We start from the raw sequence: 24,270 nt of genomic DNA on the forward strand, positions 1-24,270 counted from the left end.
AACTATGGGAATACATAGAAGGACCTCTAACTCAGTCCTAGACAATCAGTATATTCCTGCTGGAAATGACATATGAGCTGGAACTTTAGGATGAATAGGAGTTAGCCAAGGCACAAGGGACTAAGTGAGTGTGTACATGGATGTTTAGGTGTATGTGGAGAAGGAAGTTTTCCTGAAACTAATAATAGTTCAATATGCTTGTGCATAAATTGGCTTGAGGTAGCATGCGTATGTTTGTTGATAGGGTGGGAGTTAGAAATCATAAGGCTGAGTAAGGAGTTAGGTAATAAAGTTTTTTCTATTCCATGACAAGCAATTTGGATGTTATTAAGTGGACAGTACGAAGGTGAAAGGTCTTAAGCCTTTGGAGGTGGGGGGATGGGGACAGAGGTGAACAACACTGTCAGGTATGAGTTTTAGAAAGATCAATTTCGAGTTACAGAGAAGAGGCTGGATTGCAGGGACACATGAGATATGACACAAAGCTGGTAGGTACTTAACATCACTAAGGTTAGTTCTGAGGTTGCTCCTCTGTTCCTCCAAATCTGTCTCTTGTTTGCTACACATGAGAAGCAGGAATATTTTCAGATGATTACACAAGTCTGAGGAGCACCATTCCCTTCCAGCCCTGTTGAGTTGTCCTCCCATACAGGCAGGATACAGTCACCAGTGTAATTAGGGCTCAACAAGCCTAACACGTTCACCTGTTCGCAGCCATTTCTTTCTCTGAGGCACCTAAAAATGAGCATTAGTTTTTTTTTTTTTTTAATCTTTTGGGTTGCTGTAATTTGGGGAACAGACACCTTGATTTTACTTATATCACAAGGCTACTGGGAGACAAAACTAAGGATACACATGTAAACATAGCTATGTAAAAAAATAAGGGATGGGGAATATGTGGGTGGCTCAGACAGTTAAGCATCTGACTCTTGATTTCTGCTCAGGTCATAATCTCAAGGTTGTGGGATTAAGCCCTGCCTCAGCCTCTGTGCTCAGCCAGGAGTCTCCCTGAGATTCTTTCTCTCCCTCTCCCTTTATCCCGGCCTGCAGCTCTCTCTCTCTCTAAAATAAATAAATCTTAAAAATGGAGGTGCAAAGTACAAGAGAATATTGTTAGGGGTTATACTTTTTGGAATATATATTGTCAGCATTTTAAAAAATTAAAAGTATATAGTCAAAATCAGGATTAAATACAATTTATAGGCCCCAAATTTTTCTCTTCATAAAATAAAAGCATTTTAAGTCCCAATAGAAAGATATATTCTTATAAATGCATTATACATTAATGCCTCAAAATATCCCCTTAAGGTAAGAATTATTATATCCATTTCCAGTGAAAATGGGTTTTGGGGCACCTGGGTGGCTCAGTTGGTTAAGCTTCTGACTCTTGATTTTTTTTGGCTCAGGTCATGATCTTAGGGTTGTGAGATGAAGCCTCGTGTCAGAGCCTGCTTAAGATTCTCTCTCTTCCTCTTCCTCTGTGCCTTCCTCCCTGCCCACTCCCGCAAAAAAGAGAAGCTGGGTTTCATTAAGTTAAAGTGAGTTGTCCAGGGTACGTTGGGGTAGTACAATTAATGACAAAGGTGGGCTAGAATTAGTTCATTTTGCTCACCGCAACAAAATGCTTACTCAGTGCATGACACCATAAAAGGTGCTGAAGATGTAAAGGTAAGTGGATCTCCGCCCATCATTATCTTGGGCTTCCTCCTATGTGAGTAGGATTTTCTCTCTGTTTCGCCCACAGTGAGCAGGAAAGTTGTAACTCCAAAACTGTACATAGGGCCACTACATTCCTAGATAGTGAGGGATTCATTCTGTGCTAATTCGTTCTGTTGATTCACTCTGTCCTGATCTCAATGAATCCTCAACCTGCTGCAGGACTCAGTATGGGGCTATCTTACCTTGCAATCCCCTGAAAGCTATAGCTTCTGAGAAAAAAAAAATCATGAAATTAATTTCTGGAATTTTTATTATACTATTCTTAATCTTATATGTGATAAAAGTTTGCAATTAAAATTTGCTAGGTGAGTCTTGGTTTGCTTATCACTGATCTAGACTTTAGACTCTGAGGCAAAATGTAAACTTGATTATTTTGCCTATGATCTACTCTCCAAAAGCATACAAACCCAGTCAGGGGTTACTTGAAATACATACTGAATAACATGCAATTTGGATATATGAGTATGGGAAGTATTGTTTTATATTATCCCTGAAGTAAAAGGCATATTATGGTCCCAAAGTGTGCTCAGGAAAGCCACTCATGTGATGATAAGAGATGTAACATCTTTAAAAAACTCATGCATACCATTTAAAAGTGATTGAGATATAGCTATCAATCATCAAACAGGCTAATTTGGGGGCAAAGTGAGTTTTGAAAAAAAGACGTATCAATCAAAGATTGCCAAGATTTGTCTCCAGCCACAACTTAAAATTGATTTTATAAAATTAACCCGGTCAGCAACAATTTAAATAGCATCTTGTATACAACAACCTGTGAGAGTATATGTCAGTAGCTTTTTCCTAAGAATCTGACATAATAGAGCAATGAAGTCAAAGGATAGTTTTCATCTGATGATCACTTAGGCTTCAGAGTCTATGAAATAAGTACCAAAAGCAAAAAATTAAAAACCACCACTTTTGTAGGGTTTAAAATATAGACTGTCTTAGGCTATGATGTACTAAAGTTAGCAAACCATATTTTTACATCTTCTTTTGTACAGAGAAGCAAAAATGACACAAAATCTACTCTGTGATAATAATATATTTCAACCTTTCCATTATTCCCTGAAGATCCAAATATCTGTCATTCTCACACTCTCAGAATCTCTCCATCAAAGTAAAACTAAGAAAAATGCATGTGTCCCACTTTCTACTTTATAATATTGCTCCTGTCAGTCAGATTTACCTGGGGAACACACAGAAGTTAACAGGAGTGTGTGAAACAAATTAAGTCCTTCAGATAAGAACCAATTGAAAAAAATGCATAAATATGTAATACAAGAATATCTTTAGGGTGTTTACATGCACTCCTTATGAACCTCATTGGAAGGATTGATGCCTATAAAGTTCTAATCAGAATTGATAAAAAAAAAAAAGAGCAATGTTTGCTTGTAAAGTTATCTTCATGCTCAGGGCTGGCAGGTGCTCTTATGCCAAATCTATTAGATAGTTCTGATTTGACCCAATAGATAGCATCTATAAGTTCCAAATTTCATTACCACTTAAGTGATGAGGAAAAGCATCTAAATTGTTGAGTTCGTTAGAGGTCTAAAAAGTAATATGATAAATCTAAACTCCCCTCATAATTAACAAGTAGAACAAAAGGAAGGTTAAGATTCTACGTTAAGCTAAATTTTTCACATTTTACATTTCTAGCAAAGAGTTAAATTAATTGGAAAATTAAACTAGTGGGAATTTTGGCAGTAGGACAATTAAAAAATGACAAAGAAAGGAGAGAAAGACTGAACGATAAAAATGGGGAAAACAAGGAAATGGGGAGAATATGAGTATGAGGGATCTCTGCATCGTCACGTAGTGAGATTCAGAAAGCTGCTTCTAAAGCCATTTTCTCATATATTGATTATGCAAGATTCCAGAGACAGGATATTGATTCCTTGATGTGGACACTTCTGATGCTTTCCTGAAGCAATAAGACACACTCTAGAAGGCACTTCCTTCCGCCAGTGTCAGAAGGGGACAAAGCGTGCTAAAACAATGCTTAGTTGTCTTACAGTTGAGTGAGTTTGGGGAAATGTTTCAGAATTAAAGGCGGGAAACGCTCACTGAAGGGAAAGCTTTAAATTCCACCTGCTCTTGTTGAAGGAATAAAATGCTTCGTTGAAGAGAAGAAAACGTTCAGAAATAGAAATAAGCAATTTCAAAATAGAATGTGATGAAGGAAATGGTAGAATGGAAGACATCAAAGAGTCTAAAAAGGAAAACAAGAGAATATTTTGCAAAGCAATTTCAAAGGGGGTCTGTATTTCCAAAATAAAAATAATTGGTTTTGAGGATGAGCTCATCCAAAAGATCCTTAACTAGCTCCTGGAAAGAGAAGCCTCAAGACGAAGCAGAGAAGTCAGGAGGAATGTTTCACAAACCAGGCAGCCTGTGAGAGAGAATGTAAACTCTCAAGGCAGAGGTGAGAAAAGAACCAGGAAAGTGGCTGGGAGTGGGTAGGGCTGTAGGGAAGGAATGTTTGGGGTGGAGGAACGGAGGGGGCCACCACCACTTAATTTCCTAATGACCACAGTAAAAGATTTTGCAAACTATTTGTCACAAATTATAGGTGGCAGTTTGAAGTGGAGGAGGGGGATGGAAGACAGCCAGGCAACTAGAGCTATAAAGCAAGAGCCCATATAAGTTCACATTCTTTACCTCGGCGCATAAACTTCATGATCTGTCCCGCCCAATGTTCAGGCTCTTCTGTTTTTCCCCACCTCTCTGCATATTATTTGTCCCTTCCCTATGCCAGTTTGCCCTTTGCCTTGAGTACATTTCCTTCTCTCCTGTCACCTTTTTGGAAAAAAATTTTCCAGATGTTTTCTCACTCCAAAATGACTTATTCTGAGTTACTGTAGCTTGTCCAATAAATATCATAATATAATAAACACCACCACCTCTATTAAGCATGTATTATGTTTTAAACTGTAGTTGTTGCTTTATACATGTTATGCCTAATACTCATAAAAACCAATAAAGTAGGTACAATAATCTTTAAAGATAAGCAATCTGGGGCATAAGGAGCTTTTGTAAAGTGCCTGAGGTCACACACCTGGTAACTGTTAAGATTTGAGCCCAGATCTGTTGGGCTCTAGAGAACATTCTTTTCCACTTCACTCGGCTACCTTTTGCACTAGTCTTACATATTGTAATTTTTTCTACATGTCTGTATCCCTTTCCAGACTGTGAGTTCTTCCAAGCTGAGATAAGACTACTCATTTTTGCCTCTCCAACACCAAATACAGTGTCTACTCAGTGTTTAATAAATGTTTGGTAATATACAAATGAAAGAATAAATGAATGCATGAATGAATAACAGAATGTCCATGGTGATTCTAAAAGGAAACTAGTGGATGTCAGTCATGTAATTTAAATATATAATGGTATCCAGCTCTAAATATCTAATTAGTGTTTAACTCTTTTTAAAAACTAATTTTAAAATAGAACATGCAAGTGTGTTATTTATCAAAATTCAAGACAATGTAAACCGCTTTTTATAAACATATGTTGCCAATCTGACTCTTTTGACTGAAACTTTGGCAGAAAATTTCTCCTGCCATGTCTGTGCCTATCTTTGAACTTTACTATAAATGTGTCATTGATTCTGAAGAGGATTGCTTGGCATATTTACACGATATTTCTACTTCAATGAAAATTCCAATCATTTAACATAGCTCTAAATGACAGGAAAAAAAGAAGAGAATCGCTGGGGCAATGAATCAGCAATTTTGGAAAATATATCAACATGATTCATCCAGGGAAACAGGCATAATCCTATATAGATAGAGACTAGGCTTTTTCAAATGAGCCGCAAACACCATATGATAGGCTGTATTATTGTTTTGCAATTATTACATTGCAATATTTACCTCCTCTTTCCCTATTTTCCCTCTTTTGAACCATTGCTACCCTCTTTGTAGTTATTTTATATTTTCCTGCCTTTTTGATATCAGGCTTAGCCGTTAGACTTGCTTTGACCAGTGACCTGTTGGAAGACATGGATGTTTGCCACATCTGAGCAGAAGCAGAAGTAGATATCACCTGTCTCCTCTAGCTTTCTTGCTCTTCTCTCACTGCTATGAAAATGGAATGTCCCATACAGGGGCTGAAATAAGAGGATACATAGAGCTGAGCCAAACAGAGCTAAGCAGCTGCAGCTGACCCACAAATGCGGACATGTAACTTGACCAGGGAATAAATGTTTTTGTGAATCACTGAGATTTGGGGGATGTTTGTTACTGAAGCAAAACTAACTAATACGAATTTAATGGAAATAAAAGAGCAATGTTATCTTGCTTATGAAAGTGGGAATAGCCCTCTCCCCAGGGCTGCATAGAATTTTGCCCTTGTGTCCCAAAAGAAGACTGCCTGTACCCAAAGTCTCAAAAAAAAAAAAAATCACTCAGTCCCTTCTATCAGGTCTTTATGCCAATTCAAGGTGGGGTTAGCTCCTTTCTTGTTTTCAAATGACAAAGCTCAAAAGTCAAAACCAAAACAAACAACAACCTTCTCTTTTACCAGAAAATACTGATGCATGTCAATTTATGCAAGTAGAAAATAGGAGTAGTCACCAGCCAACTAGTCCTGCAAACAGCCAAGTTCTGAAACCCATCCAGATATACTCTGGGATGTCCTGCCCTATCTTGGTTGTTTTAGTTTTTGATGAAGAAACTGAATCTCGAAATGATTACCATGGTAAGTTTCCAAGGTCACTGTTATGGGCTGAATTGTGTCCATCTGAAACTCATTTGTTGTAGCCTTAACCCCCAGTACCTCAGAATGTGATTGTACTGAAGATAGGGCCTTTAAAAAGATGATTACGTTGAAGTGAGGCTATTAGGATGGGCCCTAATCCAATGTGACTCGTATCAGATTCCCTTTAAGTAAAGGGAATTTGGACATATAAAGAAATACCCTGGAAAGACCAGGTGAGAACACAGCCAGAAGGCACACATCTGCAAGCCAAGGAGAAAGGCCTGGGAAGAAATCAAGGCCAGTGACTAAACCTTGATATTGGACTTTTAGCCTCCAGAACTGTGAGAAAATAAATTTCTGTTGTTTTAGCCGTTTAGTCTGTAGTATTTTATTATGCTAGCCTTAGTAAATTAATACAATCACAGAGTTAATAAGTAGCTGAAGTACATTTCAAATTTGATCTGCAAAACTCCAAACCTTTGCTCCTTCCACACTAGTGATTACCTGCCTTCTCCTAACCAATATTCATTTATTACTTGTGTATGTCTATAGAAAGCCGGGAGTCTACTGATAATAATAACTAAATCACTTCTTATTGAGCTCTTCCTCTGTGTTACTATGTGAAGAGCAATGCATGAAAACAGGCTGGGCTGGATCATGTTATGAGAAGCAAGTAATCTATTAAGTAAGGAAGTCCAACTGTCTTTCCAAATCCAGAAAATACCAATGCATATCAATTTATGCTCACCAGTCTCAAAATCCTCAGACTTAGTTAAACTGTACTCACCAATCCAGATTCAGTTAAACTCTACTTCCTTTTGGAAAGATTCATACTCTACTCTAATGTAGATACCCATTGAGGATTTCCTACAGGGTCTTGTATTTACTTACTTAATCATTCTCCTCAATTTTTTTAAATTGCTTATATTTGTCCCCTTACTGGGTACTGATTTCTTAGATATCAAGGTCTGTTTTCATTTCTTGATTACCACTACTTTGCATAATATTTGGCATATCACAAGCACCACTTTTTTTGTTTTTCTTGAATTGAGGCTTTATGGCTGTTTATTACCATTTCTTATCAAAGAAAACTGACCTGATAAAATATTGTCTAACTGACCTGAAATAGTTTTTACATTTATCATCCAAAAGTAAGCAAAATTCTTTTCTTTCCTTGGAAGGAATGATACACTTCAATGTGTAGCAAATAATTTTGAGCCATTTTGAGGAAAAAATTTGCAGAATACAAAACATTATAAATCAGATAACAATGACCTCATTTTTACCACATTTTTGCTGCCTTTGTAGACTTTCTTTAATCATTTTTATTTCCATTTAAAAACATACTATCAGGGATCCCTGGGTGGCTCAGGGATTTGGTTAAGTGTCTGTCTTCAGCTCAGGTCATGATCTCAGGGTCCTGGAATGGAGCTCTGTCTCAGGCTCTCTGCTCAGCCAGGAATCTGCTTTCCCCTCTCCTTCTGCTCCTAACCTCCCCCACCACCACCACCACCCCTTGTGGTCTCTCTGTCTCTCTCTCAAATAAATAAATACAATATTTTTAAAAATGTACCATCATAACATCTTATTGGGAAGCAAAGAATTGTAATGATAGATTTTTAATTTTTTTTTCAAGGACCAAGATAGCTTAACATATAAATCATCCTTTGATAAAGATTTGATGAATGAATGATCAGAGGTAAATACAGATATTCCTTACTTCTCCTTAGGTACCATAATCACCTCCAGCAACCATCTTATTTCTTTACTTCACAGAAAATCTTTTTAAGTAAGTTACTACCTTCACTGTCCCCATCTAACCACCTCAAATTTAGTGTTTTTTTCATTCCAGATAGACGTCCAATCTTACTACAGCGCTAACACCTTTGAAATCCTCCATGTTGCTCAATCCAAACAATAACTCTCGTTTTTTTCAACTTTCAATGGCTTTTCACACAGGTGACCAATCTATCTTGAAACACCTCTCACAGGCTTCTATAATAGCCTTGTCTCTTCTGCTTGTAAGTAATAGGAACATAACTCAAACCAACTTGTTCAAACACAAAAGGAATTTATTGGCTCTTTTATCCAAGAAGTTTAAGAAATAATCCTGGCTGAAGGCCTCATTGGATCTAGAAGTTCAAACAAAACTATCAGAAATCTGTTTATTTTTCTCTGTCTCTCACCTTGTATTTCCTCTGTTATCTTGTTTGTTAGGCAAGTTCACCTCATGTGGCAACAGAGAAGTCTATTGGCAGTTCTAGACTTAATGTCAATTTTCTTCTCTTTGTTGGTCTTAATTAGGGGGCAGAAGAACATGCTTCCAAAGTCATGGGAAAACTTCAACTGAGCAAGCCTGGTGCCATATCCAATCTAGAATTGGTAAGGATAGTCAAGTGTGTTAGGAAAGAATTAGCCCCACTGAGCTGCACAGATTGAGATGCAGGGGAAAATATTCAACCTACAAAAAAAACACATGATACATAGATTCTATAACAGATCTCTTTCTCTTCTGTTTCTTATGATTCGACCCGTTCTTCCTCAGTCCCCTTTGTTGCCTTTGCTTCCAGTGTCCAAACTGGAGCTTTGTTCTGGGTCCTCTATTCTTCTCTATTCATCCTCTCTTCCTAGCTGTTGACTAAAATTCTTCTAGATTCAAAGTTTAAACTTACTGATGAAGTTGATAACTCTTCAAATGTATGTCTCCAGAAGCAATCTCTCCTCTGCATAGCAAATACAGGCTTCTAGCTGCTTTCTTAGAATTTCCTCAGAGATATCTATGTGCATCTCAAAATGGTACGCTTTCCCCTCTCATAAGACCTATTATTTTCTCCAGTCTTTAACATCTCATTAAATGCCACCAGCATCCATCAGTTCAGTCTAAAAATGTAGGAAACACTCTTGCCTTCTATTTTTCTGTTAATTCCCATATTGAATTCATCAGGAAATCACACCATGTATGGGTCCAAAATGCACTCAGATTCATTCATCTAAGCCACTCTAATTTCTCACTTTGACAATAGCAATAGCCTGCTAAATTAAACTGCCTTCTTGCTTCTAACTCTTCCCCCTCTATAAGCCTCATTTTCTACTGAGCAGTTTGAGTGAACTTTTTCTCATCTCTGACCTCATCTCATTAAACTTTCCATCTCCTTCACTATACTAGAGCCATGCTGGTCTCCCTTCTATTCTTCTGGGAAGCTAAGCCATTTTCTGTTTCAAAATCTTTGCATTTTTCTTCCCTCTGACTGGAATGTTCTTCCCCTAGCTCTGAATTTTTCAGTTCTTAGCTTAAATAGCCTCTCCTTAGAGAGACCTCCTTTTGCCACTTTATCTAAATTTATTTTCTTAACTCTCTTAATTCATCACTCACTGGAAGGAATGTAAGCTCAGGGAGCATAGGGACCTTGCCTATTTTGTGTGTCACTAAATTGCCAGAACTTAGGATAGTGTTTAGGCATTCAAAATCTATTTGAATAAAGATTCTCATTTATTTCCTTCATGGAATTGATTACAGTTCCTTTTTTGCTAACCTTTTTACTTGTTCAATGACTATTTTCTCCACTAGAATGTAATTTTCATCAAGGCATGGTAATCTCACTGTATCTCTAATGCTTTGTGCTTATTAGCAGGCATTAACTGAAATGATTCTTATTAGTGATTGCTTTCTGAACTTAAGCAGAGACCATCACTAATAAGGCATTCATCTTGAATCTCCCACCTAAAAAGAAGACATTATACTAATTATGATTTAAAAGGAATACCTATGTGTTTGCCAGTATTTGCCATTTTGAAATAGTGACTGGAAGTGTTAATAATCACTAGAATATGTTTCGGTTCAAAATCTGTAAAAGAGCACACAGGGCTTTGTAATCACATTCTTGCCTTCTTGGTCTCTGTGCTCCTATAGACACCGTATATATTCAAAAAATACCAATCTGTCATTTTTCCTGTATCTCTCACACCTCACTGTCATTTTGCATTTTGTTCTTTCCATTCCTGTAGTTTCTTTCTCCTCCTTTCTTTACCTAGTGAATTCCTGTTTACTTAAACATGTTCATTCTGTGGAAACCCTCCTCCGATTTTTTGCTCTTCCTTTCCCTGTTTCACAATATTTTTGCATATACTTATGATAATACTTATTAAATTGTATTTTTGTACACACATATATGCATGAATGTGTGTGTGTGTGTGTGAATGTATCTTGTCTTTTAATTTTTGTTAACTTTCTTCACCTCCTAAACTCTCACTTCTCAAATTCTGGGCCCCAGATTCACTCATTGTTTTTGTTTGTTTGTTTTTTGTTTTGTTTTGTTTTTTTGAATATCAATAACTACTGTGTCTCTGACATGTAGTTGGTACTAACAAATGTAAGTGAAAATAGAATTAACGTGGCTGTCCAATTTTATCTAAAATGGTTCAGTGATACTTGTTGTAATCAATAATTAAAGAGGCAAAAACATCAATTTATATTTCTAAGTCATTTCTAATTTTTCATCCAAACACTTGCACATCAATTCTTTTATTTTCCCCCTTTATAGCATCTATAATAATAAATCATTTCCATGTTATATTGTAGCAAAGACAGATTAAGTCCTTGGTCTGTGGTCAGTAGCTAATAACTGGCATTAAAGAAAAAGACTTTGGTTTCTTGACTCCTAGTCACAGATTCTTCCAATTGCACTGAGCATTCATTTTCAATGTTGGCTCAAGTCAGAATTGTTAGCACTTGTATTGATATTACAGTGATTCTAAAAATGGCAACTGGTTACCAAAGAGGGAAATAATACTTAATTGGAATACTAATCAAAGAAAAAATCAGTATTTTTTTTCTCATTAAATTAGCATTAAAATGATACTATTGTAGAAGGATATGGTAAAATGAGTATTGCTTTTTTTAGTGTTAGTAATAAAAATTGATTTAAAAATATCCTTTGGGAAGTAATTGACTATGCTTTGTAAGAACCTTAAGCTATTGGAAAGTAATTGACTATGTTTTGTAAGAACCTTAAGCTATTTAAACACCTCATAAACCCACTTCTTGGAATATATATAATGATAATAATATGAGACATAGTTTTATGTACAACTTTTATTATAGATAATATGGCATTGTTTATAACCACAGTAAAAATGGAAACAACCTAAGTATACAACAATGTAGAATGACTAAGTGATTTGAGTATAAGGCAACGTTATGATGCCAGTAATTATATTCACAAATCAATTTTAGTAACGGGAAAATCCTTTTCTTATAATGTTAATTTTTTAAAGACTTTTATTTATTTATTCATGAGAGACACACAGAGAGAGGCAGAGACACAGGCAGAGGGAGAAGCAGGGTCCCCGCAAGGAGCCTGATGTGGGACTTGATCCCTGGTCTCCAGGATCATGCCCTGGGCTGAAGGCAGATGCTCAACTACTGAGCTACCTAGGTGTCCCTTATAATGTTAATTTTAACATGATATATGTTTTAATAATCTTATACTGTAGAAATATTCATAGAAATAAAATTTAAAATAGATTTCGAATGCAAATAGTGGTTCTTTTGTTGGTGGGACAAAGGGAATTTTAAGTTATTTATTTGTATAATAGAAAAAGCAAAATAAAAAACAGTTTTAACCTTTTTCAATACATCATAAGGGCTAAGACACCATGGTAGCATACCCACTACAACTGAGAAGAAGGTGTGATGATAAAATTTTAATCTCCCCATTGTCTAAGAAATTTGTCCATTGAAACATGGTCATTTCCATGTGAGAAAGAAGGGTCAGATCATGCAACCAGCTGTGAAAGTCAGGGTTACTCCTGAGACACAAAAGGCATGTGGCCATGGAAAGACAGATAAGAAAGAGACTTTCAAGCTGTGGTGTAAAACAAGCCCGTCTCCCCAATGATAGGAGGTAACAGTCAGAGCAAGATTGTCCACCTGAATTATATAGAATCCTGTGCCTTGGACAGCTAGGGTGGCTCAGCGGTTTAGCACCACCTTCAGCCTGGGCCATGATCCTGGAGACCCCAGATCAAGTCCTATATCAGGCTCCCTGCATGGAGCCTGCTTCTCCCTCGGCCTGTGTCTCCCCCCCCCCCCCCCGCCGCCGTTTCTCATGAATAAATAAATAAAATATTTTTAAAAATCCTGTGCCTCTTTTCTTATCACGTTCTGCCTTCTGCATTGTTATTGATGTTCATATTAAACCTCCTAAATTTTCTGTCTAGTGACCAAGTAATATGATCTTTGTAACTTCTCAGTGCCCAAAATGGTTGGTACCTCTCATATAGTAAGCTCTTGAGAGTTTATGGAATTGAATTAGATAAGCACTCCTATAAAGTTTCAAAGCAAGGGAGATTTTTAGGAAGGGGGACGTGGTAGTGGTGCATAAAACAATTAAAGTTCCGAGAGGCTGGACTTAGGAAGCTTAGACAATTTACAACTACAGTATTTTAGGTACAAAGGGTTATTTTAGAATGGGCTTCAGGAGTGAAATAGGCAACAGTGATAACCAGCGCATTTAGCAACCTGTGCAGCAAAGGTACTGACAAGCCAGAAGAGAGGCTGGCAGAACAGGGGTTCTAAAGGGTCCCTAATCAGGGTCAGGTATAAACTCTGGGGCTGCTGGATTATGCAAGGTTCTTGGGGGGTGGGGAAGGGCAATAGAAAGGACAGAGTGGTGAGGTAGGGTGAGCATTTGGGAGATTCAGGGCAAAAGTAGAGGAAAACATTTTAACACTTCAAGGTCAATACAGCCATTCAAGTGCACATCACCTGATGTGTGCCTGGGATAGAAAGGAAGATTGCAAGGAGCATTTGGGGAGAACGAGTTAAAAGGACTTGGCAACTGGTTAGAAAACAAAGATGTGAAAAACAGAAGTATTAAAGAAGTTTTTAGCATATATGGGAGAGAATATTTTTCCTTTTAACAAAAAAGAGGAATGGAGCTAGTTTTGATAATAAATAGTTTTATACATGTTTAAGTTTGAAATGATAGTAGGACATCTGAGTGGAACTAATCAAAGGAGAAGATATATGACTTAAAGGGAAGGCTAGCATTTGAACATACTAAAATGGAGAGTAACTTCCACCCAGCGGTGCTAATTGGCGAAGCTACTAAGGAGGGAAATCCACTGGAGTTTGCAAAGAGAGGGGAGAGAGATCTTAGCAGACAATGTTAGGGAATGCTCAAATTAGGGGCATTTGAAGAGTTGTTTTCTTCCATTTTTCTGAAGCTTCCATATTTTCTATAATAGTCATGGCATTCTCTTTATAAATGGTGGGATGTTTACCTTTAAGTCTGATATTATTTTCACCATATATATTACTTAGAGAGGTATACCTTAAAGTGTGATCTAAATCACAGATCTAGCTAATTCAAATTATTATTCTTTTTGTTTCAGGCCTAATGAATCAGGACTTCAGTGGATGGTGCCCAGGAATCTGAATTATCAACAAACTTGCCAGGGCATTCTTAAGCACACCGAAGTTTAAGAGCCAATGACCCAGAGTACAGCTGCATGGACCCTAGGTACGTTTCCTTATCTCTCTTGGCATTGATGCTAATCAGTCTGCATTGCTCCTATCTGGAGTTTGGGGCCTGGCTCAGCTTCACTGAGCACAGAGCTTTCTTGAGCTCCCAAATTCTTTTCAGAATGTCTACTGTGTTCCTGTCTGAGAGAGATTATTCAGTAAACCACCTTGGTTAATGTGTTCCAGGTAGGCGTAGATAAATCAATTGGCCCATTAAAATCTTTTGCCCTCTTTAAGGGATAGAATTTTGAGATTTTTTTGTGACCAGTTATCCTTTACCTTAAGTCTCATCTTGGTACAAACTGAATCCTCTATTCTTTGATTTTCTCCATTAATAATGGTGATAAAAAAGTGCAAAAACAAGCCTGGCATACAGACACATGCATCATCGCAAACAATGAGATGACCTCGCAGTTGGGTCAGGCCTGCCTTTGAGGAAAAAAATGAACAATCAGTATTTAATGACTTTATTTACACACATACACACACTGCACATGGCCCTTGTCCAGGACCTATTATCCCTCATCCTAATTTAGAGGACAAAAATGTAAAAGATAACAAGAATCTTTCATTCTAACAGTTGTGATAAATTATTAAAAGCAGTGTAATTCCTGCTTGAAAAAAAAGATTTAAATTTGAATTATTTGAGAGGGTCATTAAATGTGTAAAATCATTCTTACTGGGAAAAAACATTTTAAAATCAGGTTTCTTTTTTTCTCCACTCAAATGTAGATATCCTCTTGAAGATTAAAACACTTTTTGAAAGTGTATAGTTGGGGACTAAAGGGCAGTTTTGAAATCACACATTGAGCTATGCTAGCAAATAGTTGTAAGGGTTATTTTCTCACATCGATGCCCTCCAGCAAGATCAGAGACAAGGTTATATATTCCCAAATGGAACCAGTTAGCTGCGGTATCCAGCGTGTGGTACTAATGAAGCTAAGGTCAGGGTTCAGTTCCAAAACAAGCTGGTTAGCGTGACAAGAGTGATGGCCTTCTCAACCTGGCTACGCCAAGCATTAGTCACCTAGGGATTTCTTTTTTTTTTTTTTTTAGATTTTTTGTTTGTATTATAAGTTTCTGGGCTTTATTCCAGATCAACCAAATCAAAATTTCTGGGACTGGGGCAAGAAACCTATACTTTTAAATAAGTACCCAGGTAATTCTTTTAACAGTCGGATTTTGAAATTAATAAGCCCAAAAGAGCCAGCCCAAGCACGAAGTAACCCAGCGTGACTGCTTGGTGTTCCTTACTACTCAAAGCTGCAAATTCTAAAACTGTATCAATTGAGAACTCTCAGAATTTCCAGAGAATTTTCTCTTCTGCAACCAAGGATTGAATTTCTCTGGATAAGCGATGAATACATGAAAATTTCAAGTCTTAATGACAAAGAGCAGGCCTGGAATCTTAAAAATAGTCCTTTTACATACTTTTGTTTTCATGTACACTTCACTGAGCTTTTATTTGCAAACTGACAAAACGTACCTTTCCTCATCTAACCTAAGGCATACAGAAGAGATGCCCCCCTCCTTCCCACTCCGTTCTGGGAAATGGACACTGATTGCAAATTCAGCTTTCTAAGATAATCTGCTCTGAGAGTAGTGACCACTTTTCCTGAATCCCCAGATATGCTTCTGGAGAAATGAGAAAGAAAGATATCTTTTCTGGGAACTTGGAAAGTTTTTCATGGCTGGAGTAGTTCCAAACACAAAAATTAGTCCCTGGCTAACACCAAAACAAATCAGGGTGGGCTTGAGGGCAATCGTGTGAAAACAAATCCAGTGATAAATCCATGTCTCTGAAGAGGATTTGTGTTGGAACAGAGGGGAAAGGTTCTAGGGCAGTGGATAGAGAATAGGGCAATAGGAGGTAGGTGCAAAGAAAATCCAGAAAAACTGGTAAATGGAGTAGAAAACAAAACACCAGCAAAATAAATGATTTTTTTTCTTTCTGACCAGCTGTGCTGAGGAAAAGTATATGTAATCTGTGTTTGTTATATTCTTCAAGTCCAATAGATAACAAATAGCTATCAGAATTATACACAAATGCATTGAGATGAGGAAACTGTGTTTATCTTAAGGCACAAAATAAAATTCATCTTTTTTTTTTTCAGTTTTAAGGCAATTTTTTTTTTAAGTTTAGTTTTGGAAAAGTTCAATTTTAAAAGGTTCCTCCCACCTTTGAAGCTGATATTAACCTCCTCTCTGTCAGAAACTGGATGTGTAAACTCCTCACCAGCAAAACCTTCAGACCTAACCCAACTGGCTCAGCAAATACTTGCTTAAATTCAAATAACACCACCCATTTCCACTGTCATCTAGCACGCTAAAATCCAAAGCCAATAAGATCTGCCTTTGCAAATTTTGGCAACTGTAGTCGACATTTATCCACCATCCTGTCTGTTACATATTTGGATACTTAAAGAAAAAAAAAAGGATAGACTTTTTCTCAATGCCTCCTGTTCTAAATATTCTCCAAAGCTGGAATGGGCCTGGAAGAGAGAGCTGGCACACAGCATTACACGCTCTGAAAGTTGCCAGGCACCTATGCTTCTCAAGAGTCAATGCTTTTAATACGATGTTCTTCTCTAGAGAATCTTAACATTAAAGGAGTCTCCACTCTGTTATTAGAGTAAAATGATGCATAAAATCATCTCTTTCCTGAATTCAGTGGGCTCTTGACCTGTCAGGCTACAAAGAGAAAAGCTTGGTTGCTGTCATTTCAGGACAATCAGCCAAACTGTTTTACAAAAAGAAGGAAGCTGTGGGTAGATGAAAGTTCTGCCTATAAAGTGGATGTTACTACAGTGCATTGTGGTTGTGTTATGTGTGCCCAAAGGATAAAGAATTCAGGTGTGAAGTGGTGTGGCAAGAGTTGCAAATTAAATAAGCCGTGCTTCGGGGGTTTCTTCCTTTAGTGTGCTGCGGTAACATGCCCGTGGCTCCGGGGAACTGTATGATTAAGTCCAAACAAAGCACTCATGCCTCATGTTAAATGTAGCAGAGGAGAGGTTATTAAATATTTCTCGGCAATTAATTACCTGAGATACGCCCTTTTTTCACAGCTTTGGTTTCAGGTATGTGGGAAAGTTGAAAATCTTTAATTGCACCTAATTTGTTCTGCAGTTTTAATCATTGTGCTGAAGTCTGTAACCTTTGTGAAGAATTTGTAAGGGGGCTTCATTTTGACACCCCCAGAGGAAGGGATTTTTTTTTATTTTTGTGCAATAATCATACCTCATCTTTGATCTGCTTTATTTGAAATTAAGGAAATTTTGAAAACCCGCCAAATGTGTAATGAGTTAAGTACAATTGGGAAAGAAAATTCTTCCTACTGTTCCTGCTGTCTTTCCTTAATTAGACACAGCCATTTTCCTCGTGTCCACCAACCTGGCCCAGCTCTCACAGAAATTCCTACCCAGAAAGAAGCAAAAAGAGAGATTAAGGGTAAGCATTCCTTTGCACCTGGCCCTTTTGGAGGTATTCTGTTGGCCAGTCTTTTATCATCAATCACTTGAGATCTAATTATTCCTCCAAATCTTGCTGGCTTCCTATTTTCTAGACCTTTTATTTAACTACTGCTTTTAAGAAATTTCACTTGCTGGCTTCAAGACATCCTCTTTGGACCCTCTACTTTTCTTCCTAGCACTTAGTAATATCTAAAATCATATTATTTATTTAATGACAACTTTTTTCTCATTCAGTCTCTCATTAGAATTCCCGTCAGACACCCAAAACCATAACATACCAACGAATAAACCTAACCAAAGAGGCAAAGGATCTGTACTCAGAAAACTACAAAACACTCATGAAAGAAAGTGAGTAAAACAGAAAGAAATGGAAAAACATTCCATGCTCCTGGATTCGAAGAACAAATATAGTTAAAATATCTATGCTATGTAGAGAGATCTATGCATTCAATGCAGTCACTATCAAAATACCATCAACTTTTTTCACAGAGCTGGAACAAATAATCCTAACTTTTATATGGAACCAGAAAAGACCCCAAATAGCCAAAGGAACGTTGAAAAGAAAAACCAAAACTGGTGGCATCATAATTCCAGACTTTACAAGCTCTATTACAAAGCTGTAATCATCAAAACAGTATGGTAACTGACACAAAAACAGACACATAGATCAATGGGACAGAAGAGATACCCCAGAAATGGACCCTCAACTCTATGGTCAACTAACATTGGACAAAGCAGGAAAGAATATCCAATGGAAAAAAAGAGAGTCTCTTTAACAAATGGTGTTGGAGAAATTGGACAGCCACATACAGAATAATGAAACTGGACCATTTTCTCACACCATACACAAAAATAGACTCAAAATGATGAAAGGCCTAAATGTGAGACAGGAATCCATCAAAATCCAAGAGGAGAACATAGACAGCAACCTCTCTGACCTCGGCCACATCAACTTCTTGCTAGACACATCTCCAAAGGCAAGGGAAACAAAGGCAAAAATGAACTATTGGGACTTCATCAAGATAAAAGCTTTTGTACAGTGAAGGAAACAGTTAACAGAGTAGGAGAAGATATTTGCAAATGACTTATCAGATAAAGGGCAGTATCCAAATTCTATAAAGAACTTACCAGGGGGATCCCTGGGTGGCTCAGCGGTTTGGTGCCTGCCTTTGGCCCAGGGCCTGATCCTGGAGTTCCAGGATCGAGTCCCACATCAGGCTCCCTGCATGGAGCCTGCTTCTCCCTCTGCCTGTGTCTCTGCCTCTCTCTCTATCTCTCTGTGTCTCTTATGAATAAATAAAATCTTTTAAAAAAAAAAAAAAGAACTTACCACACTCAACACCCAAAGAACAAATTATCCAATAAAAAAAATGGGCAGAAAACACAGACATTTCTCCAAAGAAGACATACAAATGGCCAACAGATGCATGAAAAAAATGCTCAACATCACTTGGCATCAGGGAAATACAAATCAAAATCACAATGAGACCTCATACCAGTCAGAATGGCTAAAATTAATAAGTCAGGAAATGACACATGTTGGCAAGGATGCAGAGAAAGGGGGAATGCAAGTTGGTGCAGCCATTCTGGAAAATAGAATGGCATGAGTGGTGCTGCTCCTTTCACCATCCTTAGAGCAGATATGGCCAAGCTCACCACAGATCCTGCTATAGTCTCGGAGTGCTTTTTCAACACTGGTCTTGAGGCTGAGTCAAAGTAGAGCTACCCTACAACCCAGCAATTACATGACTGGGTATTTACCCCCAAGATACAAAAGTAGTGATCCAAAGGGGCACATGCATCCCAATGTTTACAGCAGCAATGTCCACAACAGCCAAACTATGGAAACAGCCCAGATGTCCATCAATAGATGAATGGGTAAAAAAGAGGTGGTGTATATCCACATCAAAAATGAAATCTTGCCATTTGCAACAATGTGGATGGAACTACAGGATATTATGCTAAGTGAAATAAGTCAATCAGAGAAAGACAATTACCATGTGATCTTAAATCTTAAATTCATTGTATGTGAAATTTAAGAAACAAAACAAGATTGATCATAGGGGAAAGAAGGAAAAAATAAAACAAGACAAAACAGAGGAGAACAAACCACAAGAGACTCTTAACCAAAGGAAACTGAGAGTTGCTGGAGGGGAGGGACATGGGGAAATGGGGTAACTGGGTGATAGACATTAAGGAAGGCACGTGATGCAATGAGCACTGGATATTATATTAGACTGATGAATTACTGACCTCTACCTCTGAAACCAAAATACATTATATATTAATTGAATTTTAAAACCTTTTAAATTGCTAAAAAAAAATTAAAAGAAAAAAAAGCCCCATGAGAGAACAAAGCTTATTCACTGTTAAATGTCCCCATCTGTTCCAGGATCTAACACAGAGTTTGTGCTCAATAAGTATTGGATGGATGGAGGAATAGGAAGCTGACTTTTTCTACATTCTATTCAAGACTGGTTCATTTCCCTGATCAACTCCAATAGCATTTTTCATAGAACCCAGACTACAAGGCATCTTTTAGGCACTTGCCAGTCTTTGTATATACAGTACAGAAAAGAGATAGAGAGAATTAGGAAATGTAAAATCTGCTAAGAAGTCTCAAGATAAATAACATCTAAATGATAGTTGGCCAGAAAGGAGTCACAATGACAATCACCAATATGACAGGTGATGAGACTAACTCAGATCCATGAGTTTTGGGAGAGCAAATTAAGCATCAGGACTGCTCCTAGTGCCTTTGTCCTAGAGGCAACAGAGAGAAAATAAGTCACTATTTTCCAGATCAAACTGAATTAATATCTTTCACTCAGTGGTACATCTAGACCAAGCATAAATAAGTGCAAAATAATAGAAAGCACTTTAAGTCAAAAATTTTAACTGTATATAAGCAAATGTAGAGAGATGATGAAGGGCTCTTTCAGCCAGGGTAAGATTTCACCCATTCTTCATAAGAAAACTATCAATGAGACAATGCCCAATTTTGTAAAAAAAAAAAAAAAAAAAAAAAAATGAAAGCTCAGATAGACTTATTAACCTGTCCCAGGTCACATGGTGATAAAAATGTGATTCAGACTCAAGTAAGTGCTCTTTTTTTTATTATACCAGGAAAGGCAAATGGGTATCATTTTCCCTTTAATACTGGCTGACTGGTAGCAACAGCCTCAAGACCAGTGTTGAAAAAGCACTCCGAGACTATAGCAGGATCTGTGGTGAGCTTGGCCATATCTGCTCTAAGGATGGTAGCAAGGAGCAGCACCACTCATGCCATTAGCCATTTTTGCATGTTATTTCATCATAAGAGATTCCAGACAGCGTTTCTAAGCTGTTTGGTAATTTGGAGGACAAGGATACTCTAGGAAGAATGACTAACAGGCTAAATATAGGCAGTAAAATTGATGAGACATTTCTTCCATTTAAATAGGTCAACTCATGCTTTATGGGGCAAGTAGCAGGAACCTCTGGCTGGGTATAAAATGAAGTATTTATTTTAAAATTCCAAAAAATAAAATAAAATAAAATAAAATTCCTTCATTTTTATTAATTATAAAGAAGTATATGCTTGTAACAAGTAAAAAGTTACAAAGATCTATAAAGAGTTTAAATAATCTCCCTCCATTCCACCAATCTCCTTTTGCCATTTTAACAAATTGGTGCATTTCTTTCTGCACACATACAACCAGCATGTGAGTGAAACAAACAAAAATATGTAGGCTTTGTTCTTTCCAAGAGCTACAGCTTCACAACCTCAGGGGTACCCCAAGCTCTGCTGACTTTAATGTATTATGTACACTCTGCCAGATTTGTCATCTCCCTTTCTTAATCAGAACCTAACTGTGGTACTACCCTATTTATCTAATGAATTAAATTTCAAACTTCTAGCCTGATTTTCAGCACTGTTAGTGTTTTGGCCTCCAACTGCCTTGCCAGCCTTATTCTCGCACAGCCTATGAAGGTTAATCCCTTTAGATATCTAACAGAATGTCTTGCATATCATATACCTAATAAATATTTGTACAATGGCTGAATGAATGCCTCTTAGATAGGTTTGGATATGGGAAAAAAGAGAAGAGTGCCATGTTATATAAGATCTAAATTGACCAAATCCTAGAATAAAGAAAAAAGATCCTGGACATTATTCTAAGGCAGGGTGTGTAGTGAAAAACATACAAGATTAAAAATCAGGAACCCTGAGTTTAAATCCAGCTCTTCCATTTTTAAATTGAGTGGTTTTAGATAAATAACTTACTATTAATCAGATTAAATTTCTTCATTTATAAAGAAGAAATGAAAGACTCAGAGAGCATTACAGTTTTGGGTTTAGGAGATAGGAAATAGCTTAAAGACAAGGACTAATAGGCCATGTTAGGACATTTATTAATAACCATACATACTTAAATAGAAGAAGCAGTAAATGTGAACTGAGCAGGAAACTTTTAACCTTCTCTAATCCTTTCTATCCACCCTTGGGGAAGGTCTCCAAGCAAAATGACTAAAAGGTCAGAAACTTCATCATGGCTTTCCTTCCCACCTAGATTTAAAAGGCTTCTATTAAATTAATATTCTCCAGATCTTTGACTAGAAATATGAGGGCCACATGCTTGTACATACATCACTTCTAAAAACATGTCACTGCTGTAAACATGTGTGTCAAATATATTTGAGATTTTTCTGCATTATGCATTAAGACAACGCTGAGAAGGGAACATGTGTGTCAAATATATTTGAGATTTTTCTGCAAATATGCATTAAGACAACGCTGAGAAGGGAAGCTATCAGCAAAAAGAGATTAATGCTGATAGCTTCCCTTCTCAGCTTTGTTACAGTCCTCATGACCACCTTCTAGTCAACTGGATCTGAATAGTAGCGTTATTGAATCAAAAAGGAAATGCAAATGATAGGAAGGGACTTAGAAATTTAATGTTATTGTGTAGCTTAAAAAATCTTGGTGAAAGACTCTCTAGAACTACATCATTCAATACAATAGTCATTAGTTGTATGTGGCTATTGAGCAGTTGACAAAATATGCTATTAAAACTAATTTTAATAAAAAAATAAAAATAAATAAAAATAATTTTTAACTGTTTCTTTCTACTTTTTAAATATGGCTCTAAGAAAATGTAAAATTACATTTATAGTCTATATTTGTGGCTCACATTTCATATCAATTGGATGGTGCTAATCTAGAAGCCAGGTTTATTCAGTTGATGGCTAACTATCATGATGTGGGAGCTGCCATGTGCCCAAATTCTCTAAACTTCTGTCAGCCAAATGGTCCCTGCTTCCTATTTTCTTATGTAATTAACTTCCACATCCTAGAGTCTAAGACTACAACAAGAAAATGGGTACTGATATCATATACATTAATGTCATACAGAGAAAGAATCATCCCCGTTCAAGAGAAAGATGAGGAGTTTTGTTGTGATCATGCTGAGTTTGAGGTAGGACATTTCAGAAAGAATGTTAAAAAGAAAAATTGAAGATATAGAAATGAAACTCTGGAGTGAAGGTAAAAACCTGAGAGGTCAAATTATGGAACAGAAGCAAAAAAGGTTAAGGACTTATCAAGGCCTGTGTTTAACTATCAACACCTCCCAATATTCAATGTTTGGTAATATACAAGTTCATTTTTCAAAAATGTAAATTCTAGTGTCCTTATTTTAATTCTAGTGTCATACAGTACTTTATTAATTTCAGGTGTGCAATATAGTGATTCCACAATTCCATGCATTATTTTGTGCTCTTCATGACAATTGTGCTCCTTAATCCCCATCACCTCTTCAAACCATCTTTCTATCTCCCTCCCTTCTGGTAGGCATCAGCTTGTTCTCTATCATTAAGAATGTTTCTTTATTTCTCTTTTTTTTTTCCCTTTGTTCATTTGTTTTGTTTCTTAAATTCCACGTAAGAGTGAAATCATGTAGTATGTGTCTTTCTCTGACTAACTTATTTTGCTTAGCACTGTACTCTCTAGCTCAATCTATGTCATTGCAAATGGCAAGATTTCACTTTTTATGGATGAATAATATCCTCTTATTCATACATATATATGAATATATATTATACATATGTATATATGTATTGTATATTATATATAATAATGATGCATATGTATACATATACAGGTTATATATATACACCACAACCTCGGTATCCTTTCATCTATTCATGGACACGTGGGCTGCTTCCATAATTTGGATATTGTAAATAATGCTGCAGTAAACATAGGTGTATGTGTATCTCTTTGAATTATGTTTCTGTATTTTGGGGATAAATACCCAGTAGTACAATTACTAGATCATAGGGTAGTTCTATTTTTAGAACTATTTTGAGGAACCTCCATACTGTTTTCAATAGAGGCTGCACCAGCTTGCATTCTTACCAAAAGTGCAAGAGGCCTCCTTTTTCTCCACATCCTCACCTGTCATTTCTTGTGTTTTGAGTTTTAGCTATTCTGACTGGTGCGAGGTGATATCTCATTGTTTTGATTTGCATTTTCCTGATGATGAGTGTTGTATGAATTTATTTTTCAATTACTGAGACTCAGTTTCTCAGTGATAAAGTAGGAGTAATAATCTCTATCCTTCAGTAATTATTACTGAGCCCCGGTGCTAAAGATGCTATAATGAACACGGCTCATCCCTGACCTCCAGAAGTTTTTGATCTAGTCAGGGAAGCAATTTCCTGTTTTTGTGAAGGGAAATGGGTAACAAATAGCAAGCTACTGTCAGAGTTGTCGCAGTCTGGGTAAATACTTAAGAACAGCAAATTCTGTATTGAGAGGTCAAACTTCTTCACTCTGATAATTTATATTCAGGTTTCTTCTTTCTTCTGAAAAGT

General features: G+C 36.9%; 1 long non-coding RNA gene across 2 annotated transcripts in view; it reads left to right on the forward strand.

The window, feature by feature from the left end:
• Positions 1 to 24,270, forward strand: part of LOC140602840 (uncharacterized) — a 65,557-nt gene that overhangs the window by 25,563 nt on the left and 15,724 nt on the right. Inside the window, exons 2-3 of one of the 2 annotated variants that reach the window (XR_012005777.1) lie at positions 13,813 to 13,940; positions 17,304 to 17,388. This is a non-coding gene — a long non-coding RNA (uncharacterized lncRNA). Of the gene's footprint in view, positions 1 to 13,812; positions 13,941 to 17,303; positions 17,389 to 24,270 lie in introns of those variants that run through there. The other variant, XR_012005776.1, reaches the window with a different exon arrangement.

The sequence above is a fragment of the Canis lupus genome, chromosome 13 (assembly GCF_048164855.1).
Source record: "Canis lupus baileyi chromosome 13, mCanLup2.hap1, whole genome shotgun sequence".
Taxonomy (NCBI): Eukaryota; Metazoa; Chordata; class Mammalia; order Carnivora; family Canidae; genus Canis; species Canis lupus.